General features: G+C 34.0%; 2 protein-coding genes across 6 annotated transcripts in view; one reads left to right on the forward strand and one right to left on the reverse strand.

The window, feature by feature from the left end:
• The window catches only part of LOC122630505 (RING finger protein nhl-1), a 56,208-nt gene extending 43,215 nt beyond the window's left edge, over positions 1–12,993 (reverse strand). For all 4 annotated transcript variants that reach the window (XM_043815053.1, XM_043815051.1, XM_043815052.1 and 1 more), the window contains exons 1-2: positions 12,881–12,993; positions 7,919–8,025 (exon numbers count right to left, since the gene is read on the reverse strand). The gene's annotated coding sequence lies outside the window, so the exon portion shown is untranslated. The remainder of the gene's footprint in view (positions 1–7,918; positions 8,026–12,880) is intronic.
• Positions 1–16,321, forward strand: part of LOC122630512 (101 kDa malaria antigen-like) — a 59,149-nt gene that overhangs the window by 23,339 nt on the left and 19,489 nt on the right. The gene's annotated exons all lie outside the window — the stretch shown is intronic.

Here is a 16,321-nt window from a genome sequence, read left to right on the forward strand (position 1 = left end):
ATATTAAATTGCCGATATTATTGTTAGTATCGTTATAGTTTCTTACGAATTCGTCTAACTCTCAGTTCTATATTTTAGTTTCGTACGATATCACTTAGCTTTTATACTCTTATACTTTTTCTTGTTATTTATATCTTATTTGTCAAATTAATTATAGTTATACTACATCAACGACTTATCTTTTTATCCTGATAGTTTATACGTTGTATATCACTCTTCTCTAGTATCTTTACTGTGGCAAGATTTTGCTCATGACAAATATATTTTGTTTCTCTTTATCTTTTTCTCTTTCTCTTTCTCTCTCCCTCTCTCTTTGACTTTCTACTAACGCTGACTAAGCTGCCTATATATATATGTATATATAACTTAATCCGAGCTTACTAATGTCCGAACAATCTAAAGAAAAGACCACAAACGAACGGCCCGTAATAATAGTACTTAAGCTTTTATCTACTTATCTTTTTATTCTATCATACCAGGTAATACATTAGATCGTTGGTCGTAACTCTGAAAAACTTATGAAACATATATATTATATATATATATTTATTTATTCATTCTTTTTTATTTTCCCTTCGAAAAAATAATCATTATTTTTTATTGGAAAAATTTTTTCATTAGAAACATCGATAGTAACGATTTGACTCGTAACAATATACTCTCATATAGATGCATATACGCGACAACATATACAATATTATACAACGTGGCATCATTAAATGCTGTTTCTCTCTTTTTATTTTCTTCCGGAAGTAGCTCGAAACGAAAAGCGCGTCCGTTTGCACTCGTGGGTTCGCGTTAATTAGCTCTCTAGCCGAGCCGGTAATATACGTACTAATTAATGTAGGATATATATATATATATTTAATGTTGCTCCTTTTAACGAGAAGGAAATAGAGAAAGAGATAAAGAGATATAGAGAGAGATAGATAGATAGATAGAGAGATATATAGAATGATAAAGAGAAAGAGATAGAGATAATGAAAAAGAAAGAAAAAAGAAAAAGCTCGGGTACACTAGCAGCGCATTTGAGTTGGTCTTTTATTTCCTATTTACACAGCCTCGTTACTTTCTTTTTTCTCGTTTTTTCTTTCTTTTTTGGTAAAAAAAGAAGAAAGAAAAAAAGAAAGAAGCCAAAGAGAGATCAAAATGGAAACATTTATAATTCGTTCGGTTTACCCATAAAATCGGATTCCTTCTAACACTTTACAGGTGTTAAAGACAGGGCTGCTTAATCCTTGAGAATATTTACAAGATTCACAGCTCTTGTAGTTATTTATTTTCATCCCTCTCTCTCTCATTCTCTCTCTCTCTCTTCCTTTTTCTCTTTCACACACATACACATACACGACTTTTATTTTCCCTTCATTACCCCTTTCCTGTCTCTTTGCTTGTTCTTGTCTCATGGTAGCATGGATTAACTAGCATCGCACTCCTATTAATACTAGGAAGAGAGAAAGAGAGAGAGACAGACAGAGAGAAGTGAGAGAGAGAGTATGAGGTGGCAGGAGAAAATGAAGGGCTTTGCGAAAGGCGACTTTCAGGTCGAAACTCATTCTCTCGAAGAATCTTCGAGGGCGTAAAGGAGCATTATGGATTAACGAGTCAGAGCTAAGATTTACACCGAAGTGCATATTAAAATTTCGGTAGAAATTGAAGCGAACTTTAGTTTCCTCTCTTTTTTTCTACTCTCTCTCTCTCTCTTTCTTTTTGTTTCTTGTTATTTATTCCTTTTTATGATAACACCTTTGATAATAGCTTTTATATTCATTTCTGTGACGTTGATAAAATCGTGCAGAGAAAGAGATTTATGGAGAAAAAAGATTTATAATATATATTTGAATAGGTATATATATATATATATTTCGATATATACGTAAGTGATTTATCATTAATTTAATATATTATATTTTACGTTTTTTCTTTTATTCTTTTCTTTAATTTCCATTTACTAGATATTACGTTTTATTTTTGTTTTCTTTTCTCGTTTTTTCCCTACTTTCCTTTAACTTTTGCTTTTGCAAAGATCACAGAGACATGACGATTTAGGAAAGCATTCAGAAACTCACGATTCTTCTTTTATATATCACTTCTCCTTATTCTTCTTCTCTTTTTAGTCTTTCAAAACGAATCGTTTTAACGATAATCCGTCCGACGAATTTTCCCCTCGTTTTACTTTCAAAAGAAAATTCATTTTCTCGCTTTACTCGCCTTGCCATCTCGCAAATATTACGAATATTTCATTAGCATGTATGCGTGCATAGATTATCTTTATTCTTGAATTTCGCTGGTTCGTATGTTTCCTTTTTCTTTTGTCTTTGTTTTCGTTTCCTCTCTCTCTCTCTCTCTTTTTTTTTTTTACAAAATATTTACTTAGACGTAGATTAGACCAGCTAAAACACGAATGAAAGAGTTTTCCATTTTATTGTTATTTAAATCACGTTAGGTTACTACTGTGTTAGTGACGTAAATACATTTATATTTTCTTGACTATTTTTTCTTCTTTCTCCCTTTTCTCTTCCCTTTCTCTTTTATCTTTTATCTCTTTATTTCTATATTTTTTTTTCTTTTCTCTTTTCTTTCCCCTCTTTCTCTTTCTCGAATGTAGTGGCGTTACTGAGGTTGGATAGGAGGATAAAGGACATGCAAATTACGCGATATGAAAACAGGAGTTACTCTAGACTAGCAATATTCTCTCCCGACGCGTGCAACATCGAGCTCTTCCCTCTTGTTACGTTGGACACTAGGTGCATATGTTACGAGCTACCAAAAATGGATATAAAAACGTTAAAAAAAGAGGAAATGAGAGAGTGCGAGGGTTGATGCGAGGTGAAAGGGTTGACCATCGTGTTATTATCGTCTGCTTCGCAACAGGAAATTATGCGTTGCGGTGTAAAATATGGAAATTCATGCTTTCTCTCACTCTCCCTCTCTCTCCTTCTATAGATATATAAATATACGTATGCACCTGTATATATTTGAGGAAAAAATCGTTCACACATTACATCGAATTCGAAATGTGGTATCCTAATCGACGTATTTATTCGGCGCGTGAATCATTTAGCTTTTTGTCATCGAACATTTTGAAAATATTTATTGGTAAGACGAATTTCGATAGTTTCTCGTGCGAACGTGATGCAATAGAATAACGATACACACAAACACACATGCACATATATATATGTCGGATCTATCAAATTCGTTTTTCATTGTGAGAGTACAATAAGCGAGATCTGCTAATAAATTTACGGGAATTCGCTTATAATATTCTTTACTTTTCCTCTCACGTACTACGCGAGTGTACTACATATATACTTAATCCATATAGGTATGTACGTATGTATGTATCTACAGGGTGGCATCTAGTTTGTCGTACAGAAATACTTCTCCTGTATTTTGGACAGTCTGACGAAAGGAAAGGAAAAATAAAGAAATAAAAGGAAGAAAACAGCAATCAAAGAAAAAACATTAAACTCTAAAAAGAGAATGTCTCGAGAAAGAAATAATCGATCTTTGATATATTCTCGGAAATGTTTTATTAGTCCACCTTGTGGATCCAACTATGCGGTTGTTTCCTTATCAATTCTGTGTAAGTACATTACTTACGTAGAATTTTTTGCATGGAGTTATACTTGCAACTAACTCTTAGTATAGTTACGTTTCTTCTCTTTTTTCTTTTTTCTTTCCTTAATCTTTGGTAAAATATAAATAGAATTAATTTTGTATGGAATATGTATGTAGAATATATCTGTACAGCGATGAGAATGCCGCTGGGGAAATTGTAAGGAATACAAAGAAGAATATGAAAATAGGATGTGGAAGCTTGGAAGTAAGCTATTCGTAGAGTTGAATTCACTTAGGTCAGAGGTATGTCACAATCTAATGGTACAAAGCCAATATGAAAGAGGATACTTGTTATAATGATCAGAAAGATCAATGAAATAAAATATTCTAGATAGATGTTGTAATCTCTATAGGGAGAAAAAGAGAGAAGCGGATAAAGAGAAAATTGCATTCTCAACAATAACATAATAAAGATTAATAATAAGAATTTTAAAGATAAGAAGAAAACAAATTTTATTGGAAAAATTCGGATTATATATTTGATAATATTTTTATTTATTTTCTCTTAAGAATAATATTCTTCTTTTTCCTTTTTTCTTTTCTTTTTTTTTCTTTGTTTTCCTTTTCTTCTTCTTCTTCTTTCTCTTTTGTTTGTTGCTTAAGAAAGTTCGTAATTTTAGCTTCTTTCTCGATCGAGGTAATAGTACAAATAGTGATAGAATAAGGAGCATGAGGGTAAAGAACGACAAAAGTCGACCGCACTCGGCGATTCAATTATCGATAACGAAATATATCGCTTGCATTCTCGTGAGTTTGGCATTAATGTATCGACCAGTGATTCTTATGTATCTTGGTCGATCGGAGTAAGAAAGGGAGAGAGAAAAAGAAAATATAAAGAAAAGAAAAGAAAAAAAGAGAGAGATAGACAGACAGAGAGAGAGAGAGAGAGAGAGAGAGAGAGAGAGAGAGAGACAAAAAATATCTAGTCAATTTTGGCCATTTGGAATGTAAAGTAAAAAAAAAGAAAAAGAAAAGAAAGGAAAATGGAAGAAAAGAAAAAGAAAAAGAAAAGAAATGTGACAAAACCATGGTTTTTATATCATGAGTTATGTTTTTTCCTTGACACGTTGGTTTTATTACTTCGGGACAGAATTATTGGTATTGAAATTACGAATAGCTCCGTTGACAAAATATATACCTGTATATATTATATATGTATCTATATACATATATAGCTATATATAATGTGTAATAAAAAAAGGTATACCATAAATAATAAAATAGCTGAATCAAATTGAAATTGAAATCGAACGTGTTCGAAGTGTGTAAATAAAATGTTGTACAAGCGGTGAGACGAATGTTTCTAAATCGATCAAAAGTTTTTTAATTTGTACTATTTACAATTTGAAAAAGAAAAAAGAATAATTCGTTTAGAAAGATTCGAAAAAAAATGTGTAATTGATTTCTCATTAAAATTATTAAAATAATGACTTATTTCGAGTTATTATTGAGTTCATCGATGGATTTCATCGTGTTATATAAAAAATTGCTATTAATTAAAAAATATACATATATTATATAGTATATCTTTGCATTTTCAATATATAATAGTTAAAATTTGATTGCAATGTTCAGAGATTTTTTGAAGAAATTTGCATTCGTTGCAATAATATTTTGTACGTTTAACGAACTGAACGAATAAAAAGCGAAAGAAATAATAAAAATATATGTTAACGAGAAGCGTTAACGGGACAAATCGTTTTGAAACAGCTGGCAAATATTTCAACTGGTTTGCAGAGCGAAGCAATTTGTGGAGCTCTCAAAAGAACGCCAAGTTCGTTCGGTATTTTCGTTTGGTTTGAACAAGCATCTTTCTTATCAGCTAGCATTCGCTTTAACGTTATAATCGAATTCCTCTTCGAGATATCGATGCTCTCGAATTACGAGCCTGGAAGTTTACCTTCGTAACGTACATATGTACGATTTTCATTACGTATTTATCCGAAATCTGTGAAATCCGTTTCTATTTTCCACAAGCGGAAAACGCATGGCCACGAATGTTTTTTATATTGGCAATAAGTTAGAAAAATTTTGCGTACGTATTTTATATATATATATATATATATATATATATATATATTATATTTTCTTCTGTCTCTATTTTCTTTTTTTTTTTTTTTAATATATAAACTTCTTATTTTTTAAAGCGAAAGAAAAAGAATAAATAAGTATACCAGTTCGAAGGATACTTACTATAAAACGATAACTATAAACGATATTCACTATAAAAACTTTTATCTCGTGTCTGTCTTTTTATCTCGTGTTTATTATATATACGTTATTGATATCGAGAAGCTATTTTCAATTTCATCTCAAGTTTCGTGCTTTTAAAAATTATTATTCATTCGATTATCGTAATTAATTCGATCATTTTAGAAATATCCTCTTTATCAAGTCGCTTTCGCAATCATGAATATTTATGTAATTTTTATCTCGCAGTTTCTCATCGATTATATCTTTGTAAATCTTCGCAGAAAGGAAGATAACGTTTCCTGATAATATCTCGCGAAGGATAATCAAGAAACGAACTATCTTTTCTGAGTGATATAAGCCGTGAATTCTGCGACAACCCATTTCGATGAAGATTAATTAATCTCGACTTTTTCTCTCTCCCCTTTTATATACTATAAGGATACATATATATCTTTTCTTTTTTCTTCCTAGTTAGCGTTCTTTCTCTTTCTCTTTCTCCCTTTCTTTCTTTTTCTCTCATTAATTATGATTTGCCGAAATATGACACATTTATTATCACCGATATGATCCCCTCTGCCTTTCGGCTTAAACGGCGAACACAGCGAACGGGAAGAAAATAATTTTTTGAAAGTCATTAAATGATGAATGGCAACTGACAGAGCAGGAGAGAGAGAGAGAGAGAGAGAGAGAGAGAGAGAGAGAGATGCCATCACATTGAAAAAGTTGTCACGTTGTATCCTTTTTATTCGTAAATGTAAATATTCGTTGCACGTAAATACGAGATAAAATTATAAATTTCGTTTTTTTTTTTTTTTAATTTATTTTCTCTTTTATTATTTTTCTTTTTTTTTACGATCACTTGCTTGACATTATCTTTTTTCTTTTTGTTTTTTTACATTTACCTACTATGAAATGTTTTTAGATCAATGATATGAAAAAGAAATTAATAATAGGCTGTGATTTAGGTATCTAACACATTCGGTAATTCTCCATTGTATTCGTAACAAATGTATATAATTAAATTCGAATAGTTATCTGTGGATATAGAGGAAACTGTGGTACCGCTTTTGGGTTAGCTCTGAGAAACGATACGATCACGATTTCGGTCTGACATTACAGGTTTTAAGTAATTTCTGGGGATATCCTATCGTAATATCCGAGAGAGTTTAACAAGTAACACGATATTGCTGCGATATCATAATATCATAAAATAGCAAACCAAGAGCTACCAAGAACAAAGGGTCGCTCTAGTTTCATAGCGTTATATTCACGATATATATTGTTTTTATCGTTTTTTTTTTCTTTTATTTTTCTTTATTTTTTTAATATCTCTAAGATATATGTAATAGTCGTTAATACCACGAGTAGATCCTGCTTGTTTCTTTTTTTTCTTTTTTTAATCTGTCCAATGAAATTACATGTTAATCGTGGTTGTCTTTTTTCTTCTTCTTCACTTTCTTTTCTTTTCTGTTCCTCTTCTTTCTTTGCAAAGTACGCGGCAATCGCCATTATGATCCCTATGGAAATTGGCTTTAACAGTGTAAATCCATGATTCGACCATAATTGGCTCGTTGTTTCTTTTTTCCTTTCGTACCCATATAGAAATGAATTTTTTTATAAGCGTTCGAACGTATACCCCTCACGTGAAACTTTTCTAGGGTAATGCATTTTTCCGGTAGCACTCTTATACGATATATAAAATGATATTATAATAAAATAATGATTAAAGTATATGGAAACACATTAGACAGGCGCGCATTGAATATTATCGTTTTATTAATTAATCCTTCTTATGTATGTTCATTTTTAAAATATATCTAATTAAAGATATCTTTTTCCTATACCGTAAAACGAATTTTCTTTCTTTTTACCTTTTCAAAGATAAAATATGATATGTTTGAATTTTAATAAAATAGTTTAACGGTATGTTCGAGAAATTGCTTTAAATAAACGTGTCTTTTATCGATATTATGTCATCTACCGGATAGATATGATTACTTGAATAATTTAAAATTAAAATTAAAGATGTTGTAATAATAATAATAATAATAATAATAATAATAATAATAATAATAATAATAATAAAAAGATGAATTCTTACCTGAGAGCGATTGACCGCCTTACGGCGGCCTCTTCGGGTCGGGGGCCCTCTCTAGGGGGGCCCCGTGTGTTCGCACGTTTCTATCGTCAAATTCAGCGCTGTGACAGCTGGAAACCAATTTCAGTATGCCGTTAATGCACGTTCGATGTCGCGCCGCGACGCGTCACCCTGCTATGTGATCGCGAAATCAGTGGAAACGAAAATTGGGGTGATGAGTAAAGATTAGATTGTAGTAAATCTAGTGATTTAGAGTAAAGGGGTGGAATGGGTGGAAACAAGGGAGTGAGTGAAAATTTCTGTATGTTTGTTTATCTGAATGTGTGTGTATTCATAGCTTGTACTATTAGGTTGATACTAAAAAACAAAGATATATGTGTGTGTGTGTGTGTGTCTCGGTTTGTACGTGTGTGTACGTGTATACAATAAAATACGAACATTTCCAAGTAACTTTCGCACGTATGTACGTATCTCTGTCTCTTTTTGTCACATGTAGTTCCCATTCAAGTTTCGTTTCAGAGGATTAAAAGTTGAAACATATACCTTTTACCATTGTTCGTTGACTATATCAAAACGTACTTTTAAAAGCAATTAAACTTTTGAGCGTAAACGTTTGTTATTCAATCTTTTTGGAAAAATGTGTTTTTACATCATAACTTTTATAGAGTATTGCAAATAACTGCCGAGTTGTTTTTATTTTTTCGTTTTCTTAAAAAATAAAAAGTTTCCTCTGTGCGCGAAAGAAATATTTGATTTTTATTATTTCTTTTTTTTTATTATTTGTTTTCTTTTTTTTCTCCTTAATAAAATCTATTAATTTTGTTTTTGATGCGACAACCATAGAATTCATATTTTTAGAATACACCTACATTTTTCAAGAGAAGGAATGAAAATTCAAAAAAAAAAAAAAAAGAAAAGAAAAGGAGAAAGGAAAACAAGCTAATAAAGAAAAATTGATAAGTTTCTACAATAAAGTTTTTCGGTCTGTCGTGCAGTAATGCAATATAAGATCAGAATATTTTCATACGAAAAAGAGAAAATAATAAATAAAAATAAAACAAACACGATTCTCTCTCTCTCTCTCTCTCTCGTTTCGTTTTATCTAGGGTAAATTACGGATAGTTCCCTTCCTCCTTCTCCCCTTTTCAGCCATCCCTCGCGCGCGCTTTAATATCCTTGTTTGTTCTTACGTTGAGTCTCGAGTCGAGTTTAAAATTAATTATCCGCCGATTCCCGTTCGGTTTCATCATATTACGTAAGGGAGGCCGATCGATCAGTGTCGCGCCGTTGCACGGCGCAGAAGTTTCTTAGAGTTTCTACTGTAATTCCGTGAGAAAGCGGAGACGAAAGAGAAAAGAAGAAGAAGAAGAAGAAGAAGAGGAGGAGGAGGAGGAGGAGGAGGTAGAGGAGAGAGAGAGAGAAAGAAAGAGAAAGGAAGAGGTGGATGGTGAGGAGGTGTGGAAAGAGGGGGTGAGCGATAGAGGGGGAGGAAGGAAGAAGTCGAAGGGGCTGTGGGAAACGAGTGGGCTGATGGGGTGTCGTTGTTCAGCTTCATCGACTGTAAAGAAGAAAAGAGAAGAAGCTGACTCGTGGACTTCGGAGAGCATTTTAAATCACGAACTATCTCGATGCGGGAGAAACTCTTCTTATCTTTCTCTCTCTTTCTTTCTCTCATTTTCTTTCTCGTCAAGATAGAGAAGTGAGATAGAGAAGTGAGTGAGGAAAGAGAGAGAGAGAAAAAGAGAGAGAGAGCTGTCATCGGCCGACCGCCAGCTATAAATGCGGGCCGATGCGGCGTGTCTTATTCCAAGTGGAGTTACCCAACGTTGAGTCGGACGAGTTCGCCGAAGTCGAATAGAGAGATTCGTACGAAATAAACTTGGAATTCTTTGGTACCGTAGAGATTAAATTCACTTCGAATTCTTCCTTCATTTTGGATTTTTCACGCCAGACACAAACTTCCCGTACTTCCGTACCACTCTTCCTCATCACGTCCCCCACCTCCACCTCCCAGTTACCCATCCATCCTATTCCCCGACCCTCTTTCACTCCCAACACCATTTCAGTTTTGTTCGTACAGCTCCAATCGACACGATGCTATATAGATTGCTACGACCATCTTCGACTTTCGTTCAAAAGTTATTAATTGAGTCTCGATAATAATCATTCGGGAGGCTCGTTCCACTTGGAGAATTGCTTTTGAAAATGTTGCGACGAAAGATATTTTCTTTCGGCCTCGGAAATATCTATATAAGTATGTAGGTACTACTTATCTTTTAATATCTCGACGAAGTATTCCCATAGCGACGAAATTCAATTAATTCAAGAACTTTTATAAAATTCGACTCTATCGTTTTTTACGATATCCTACAGGAATACATTCCATTCGTTTTTATTTCGATAGATAGTAATTATTCTCGAAGATCGTTATAATATTTACGACCGATCTAGAAATTGGAAGACGAAATTAACTGCGGATAAATAAAGAAAAGAAAATAAGAAGATTTATTAAGGGTTGGCGAAGAGACTCGATCTTTCTCTTCTTCTTCCTCCTTCTTCTTTCTTTTTTTATACGTGGGATAAGTTTTAGACAGCAAGAGAAAGGTCTCAGAATGTGAAAGCCTTGTGTGAATCGTGTAATAAGAAGGTCACCTTTGACTAATCCAAGAGAACTATAAAAAAAAAAGAAAAAAGAGGAGGAAAGAAAGAAAGACAGAAAAATCAAGACAAAGAGAGTGGGAGGGAGAAAAGGAGAGAGAAAGAGAATGAAAGAAAGAGAGAGAGAAAGAGAGAAAGATAGCACGCAAAGTGTATCCGTTACCACTGTTATAACACTGGGTACACGAGGTGGAAAAATACATAGTAGGTGACAATGGAACGAGTAATTGAGCATGGGAACTGAGATAGGAAAAAGGCCAGAGAAAAGTGTTGCTACTTCGTCTGATATAGCTGATGGTGATATACTTGGTAGGAGAGGAAAAAAGATAGAACCAGTCAGAATCGTTAGTGTATAAGAGATATATACATATATAAATATATAAACACGTACACACACACACACACACACACACACATATAATGAGAGAAAGAGAGATGAAAAGCGGACAAGGAAGAGAACCGAAAAGGGGACGGTAATGGGAGAAAGAAGAAAAAGGGAAGGAGAAAGAGATAAATAGATAGATCGAGGGAAAGCCGAGAAGAGAGGATGTTTAGGGTGGGGAAAAGGATGGAGCAAAAGGGAGAGAGAGAGAGAGAGAAAGAGGGACAGAGAAGAGAGAATAGATAAATAGAAAGGAGAGCACCGAATTGAAGAGTGTGAAAACGGAAATAGAGTGAGTATGCGTGAGAGAGAGAGAGAGAGAGAGAGAGAGAGAGAGAGAGAGAGTAAAAAGAAGAAGGGGGAAAAAGAGAGAAGATATTGTGGCGAAGGGAGAGGAAAGATGAAAGCGTTAGGAGGGGCAAATAAGAGAGAAAGAGAAAGAGGGGGAGAGAATTTATGTGTGTGTGTGAGGGAGAGAGTGATAAAAAGAGAAAGAGATAGAGGTAGTAACATCGTCATCGTCACGCTCGAGTTTCTCCGCGTTTAACGCGCATGCGTACGAGCATCTGTGCACCGGCGTGTACCGTTTTAGTAACTGAGCGCGCACTGCTGTGCATTATCTAACATTTAAAATTAGACCGGTGCCGTCGCCGTCGTCGCCGCAGCCGCCACTGACGACGACAACGACGACAACGACGACGACAACAACGAAAACGATAACGACAACGATTACGACGATGATAGCGAAACCAATGATGTCGATGATGATGCTATCGATATTAAACACAATCAATGTTCGATGACGCCGGTCGATATAAAAAAAAATACCGAAGATTCTTTCCGTCCGTTCTTTTTTGTCGATTTTTTTCTTAGTTTCTTGTTTTTTTTTTTGTTCCTTTTTTTCTTTTTTCTTTTTGTCCTTACAACGATGGCACTTCGTTCAGGATTATATATCCAAGGATTATGCTTTGCAACACACTTTATTCCTTGGTCCTTTGGCACTGAACATTATTATTCACGAGTTTTCACGTGGTTTTGAACGTAATAACATTGTTCTTCTCCTCCTCCTCCTCCTCATCCTCCTTCTCCTCCTTCTCCTCCTTCTCTTTTCTTCTCATCGTTTCTCTCAAATGCACACGATCGACGACGACGCACTTTTGCCGAGAAGATAACAAGGCACAGAAGTTTATTAAACAGATATGTCTCGTACTCATACGGTCCTCTTTCTATCCGATCGTTTTATCTTTTTCTTTTTTATCTTTATCTTTTCCTATTCTTTTTTTCTATTTCTTTTTATTTTTTCTTCGTACACGACACAACACGATGATGGTTGCGGAGTCGATGAACAAGGAAAAACCGATGGGAACGGATACAGACTTGGGAGAAAGAGAGAGAGAAAGAAAGAGAGAGAGAGAAAAGGAGATAGACATGGAGAGTCGAGTAGAAGAGAGAGAATTATATAGAGAGAAGAGAGAGAGAGAGAGAGAGAGAGAGAGAGAGAGAGAAAAGGGAAAAGTATTTTATCGATCGCGTTTTCTTGCACCATATTATTACGTTCGTCCGTCCGTCCGTCTTCACCATTTTTCCTTTTTATTCTCTCTTTCTCCATTTCCTTCTCTTTCCCTTTTAAAAATTCCTTGTAGAGTGCTTTTAAAGAGCGAGAATTATAGAAAGAAAAAAAGAAAGAAAGAGAGAGAGAGAGAGATAAAAAGAAAGAGAAAGAAAGAAAGAAATAAAGATACCGAATAATACCGCCGCGTTTATCCGTGGCGCCGTATACGTGTGTTTTGGTGTCTTATCAAAGGATAGTGTAATGATGATCACGATAACGATGCTGAGTTATTGTATATGGGATTATCGATGGCGATTAATGAAAATGTGTATATCGTGTCGATCGATAGGGAAGATGATGTTACGAGACGCACCGCGTTCGTCCGGGCCGGCTGGCCGCCCGTCTCAGAGTGAATGTCATATTAGCTATTTCTGGCGGGCTACTTCGTCTCGTCGTTAGCCCTCTCCACCCTTCTTCTTCATCTTCTTCTTCTTCTTCGTCTTCTTCTTCTTCTTCTTCTTCCTCTTCTTCCTCTTCTTCTTCTTCTTCTCCTCCTCCATCACCTCTTCCTCCTTCTTTATCCTCTTTCTCCTCACCCTTCTCCTCTTTTTCTTCTTCTTCTTCTTCTTTTCTTGATACTTTGCCCGAACCTCTTCCTCTTTCTACTCTCTTTCTAATTTCTATGCTCTTTCCCCTTCCATTCCGCGCTCTCTCTTTTTCTCTACGTTTTATTTGTCTAAAACTAAATCAATTATTTTCATTCGCTTCGTACTACTTAAATGAAGAATATTAAACTATTTTTTAATTGCCATTTATAATAGACATTGTACGAATATCTGGTAATATTTTACGATTTACGATTTGAATAACTTGTTTCTTTTTTTTTTTTCTTTTTTCCTTCTTCTTTTCTTTTTTCTTTCTATATCGACCGAAAGAAAAAGCGTCTAGGAATCTGCGCCAGTGCATTATTAAGAACGAGCAACTCGATTCTCGGGAGTAACGAGTTTTCTATGAATTTTGTGTCGTGGAATTAAATATAACTCGTTCCGATGTCCTGTGTGGGCTGGTCTATTGTACTTTTGGTATTGTGAGCTTGGTAGTTGGAGACGTCGTTTGTCGAGGGTTTCTGGTTAAAAGGGAGAAGGAAAAGTCTCGGGAGGAAAGGAAAATTCGGAAATGGGAATGGGCGTGGTCTTAGAGATATTCCTTTGGGTCTGTTCTAATTACATAATTAAAAAAAAAAAATAATACAAGGAGTAATAATAAAATTTATTATAGAGTAATAATCATAATTACGATCACTGAAATAAAAAAATTGATATATTGTTAGATCGACCAATGAGTAATATAAAATTTTCTATGTAAATAAATATTATAGTATAATATATAATAGTATTATATTAGATTGCATTACTAATAGTATAGCATTAACTTGGTAAATAAATAATGGCAGAATTTGTAGTATTTTATATGCAAATAAACAACTCTATAGTATACTATACAATAGCATTGAATTGGATTGCGTATATTAATATTGTTTCGGGTTATCAAATAAAAAATTTTCGATACAAATTGTCAGTAAAAAATGAATGAATCCGATGTTATTTATTTAGATATAAAATACAGAAAATTTCGATCTTACTTATTGGCCAATTCAATAAATGAAATTAGAAATAAAAATTCAAGAAGAAAAAAAATTTTTTACATATTTTATGTAATACTTGTTAATTTTCATCATATTTATATAATAGATATTCCAATAAAGATTCTTTTGATTCTTCTTTTTTTGTTTTTGTATCGAGCTTCTTTTATTTCTCTCTTTTTTATTTCATATATATATATATATATATATATATATATATATATATACACATATAAATGTATATATGTATTCATCTTTCTCTGCTTCGTTGAGCCAGAATTCGCATTCACGACATCCAACATTAAAGCTCGACAGATCGATCCTTCGAAAAGAGCATATATATATATATATATATATATATATATATACGCGTGACACACATAAACATATATGTAGATATACATAGATAGAAATATACAAATAGAGTAAACGAGCATCCTCTTCCTCAAAGTAGGTTTTCCACTTGGAAGTACTTTTGACGAAGTGACAAAACTTGATTTTTCCACGGTCACTGATACGTCGCCGTCTTTGTTGTTATCGTTATCGTTCTCGCCATTTTCTATTCATTCCCACTCATTCTTTATTTCTTATTTTATCTTTGTTTATTCTCTTGAACGATCATCAGATAATTTCAGGAAGCTATTCTTTGCGAAGAATAAAATGAAAAATACTGTTTGTATGAAGTTATATATATATATATATATATATATATATATATATATATATTAAAAAATTAAAAGTAAAAATTATAATATCTTAATTCGCACAAATTTTCTTAATATAAATTCTCAGAATCTCTTTCTCTCTCTCTCTCTCTACTTTTTTTTATGTATTTCATTTGAAAGTAATCTTTAGTTAATGGAACGACCTCGAAAAATGGAAGATATCTTGATACCTCATCGCAATCTAGTTGATGTATCCGTTCTTATCCATCTTATGTATAAAAATCGATTGTGATCTTATGAAGTATGGCCCTTGACATCGAGCGCGACGAATTTGAAGGGTTCTCGTGGGACTAATAGAACATCTTGGGGGAAATAGATCGAGACGAACGTATCATTCCTTTCCTTCCTTTCCTTTCCTTTCCTTTCCTTTCCTTTCGTTCGATCTACTTCTCTTCTTCCTTATTTCTTATTTTTTTTTATCTTGCCCGACAAAAAAGAGAGGCGTTAAAAATCGGATGATAGTAGGAAAAATCTTTCTGTAGTTTCCTCCGTGTAAGTATTCCACGATACAGGTCAAAAATATGCATTTAAGAAATTCCCCAGAGCAAGGTCGATCGCATTCCTTCACTTCTTTCTTCTACCTTCTTCACTTACCCTCTCTCCCTGCCCTTCATATACCCTCCCTTTTACCCTTCCACATACCCTCACCTTACTCGCTCCCTTCTATTTTAGAATCTTCGATGCGGCTGTAAATGATCGTGTAAGGAGTTCGAGACATTCTTTCTTTCGTGCTTGGCAACTTCGAGCTATGGGGCATTCTTCATTTCTCAGAAGGAAAATTTTTCGTGGCATTCTTTCTAAACTCGATCGGTAGTGATCTTATCTTTACAGTTACGGAATGAGAACTTTTCCGGATGCGATTCGTCTGTAATAGAGAGAAAGAGAGATAGATAGATAGATAGATAGATAGATAGATAGAAAAAGAGAGAAAGAGAGAGAGAGAGAGAGAGAGAGAGAGAGAGAGAGAGAGAGAGATGAAATATAAAGCGTCCGTCCGTAAAAAAGCGCAGCTATTAATCATTAAAGTTTTTGCGGGTAATCGAATACCAAAGAAGCGATCGTGAAACGATTTTTCCATCGGATAAAGAGGGGAGACTACTACTTCTTTATCTTCTTCTCTTCATCTTTCTCATTCTCTTTTTCACTTTTTCATCTTATTCCTATTCCGATAATACGTATAACACGTAACATCCTCCTTTAACTCCGTCTCTTCTTCCTCAAATCATTCTCTTCATGAAACGTGTTCAAGGTACGTACATACATAGATATGTACGTGTGTATGCAAATCCAACATCGTGTTACGTTCGGTATACCGGGACGATAACTCTGCTGTCTGGTAAATAAGCTGAATGTTCTACTTGTCCGTCGGAAATGCCGTATAGAATGGATTCCCATCTGGCTGGTTGTTAGCTACTATTTAGCTGCTGGAAAAGATATATATATATAT

The sequence above is a fragment of the Vespula pensylvanica genome, chromosome 7, assembly GCF_014466175.1.
Source record: "Vespula pensylvanica isolate Volc-1 chromosome 7, ASM1446617v1, whole genome shotgun sequence".
Taxonomy (NCBI): domain Eukaryota; kingdom Metazoa; phylum Arthropoda; class Insecta; order Hymenoptera; family Vespidae; genus Vespula; species Vespula pensylvanica.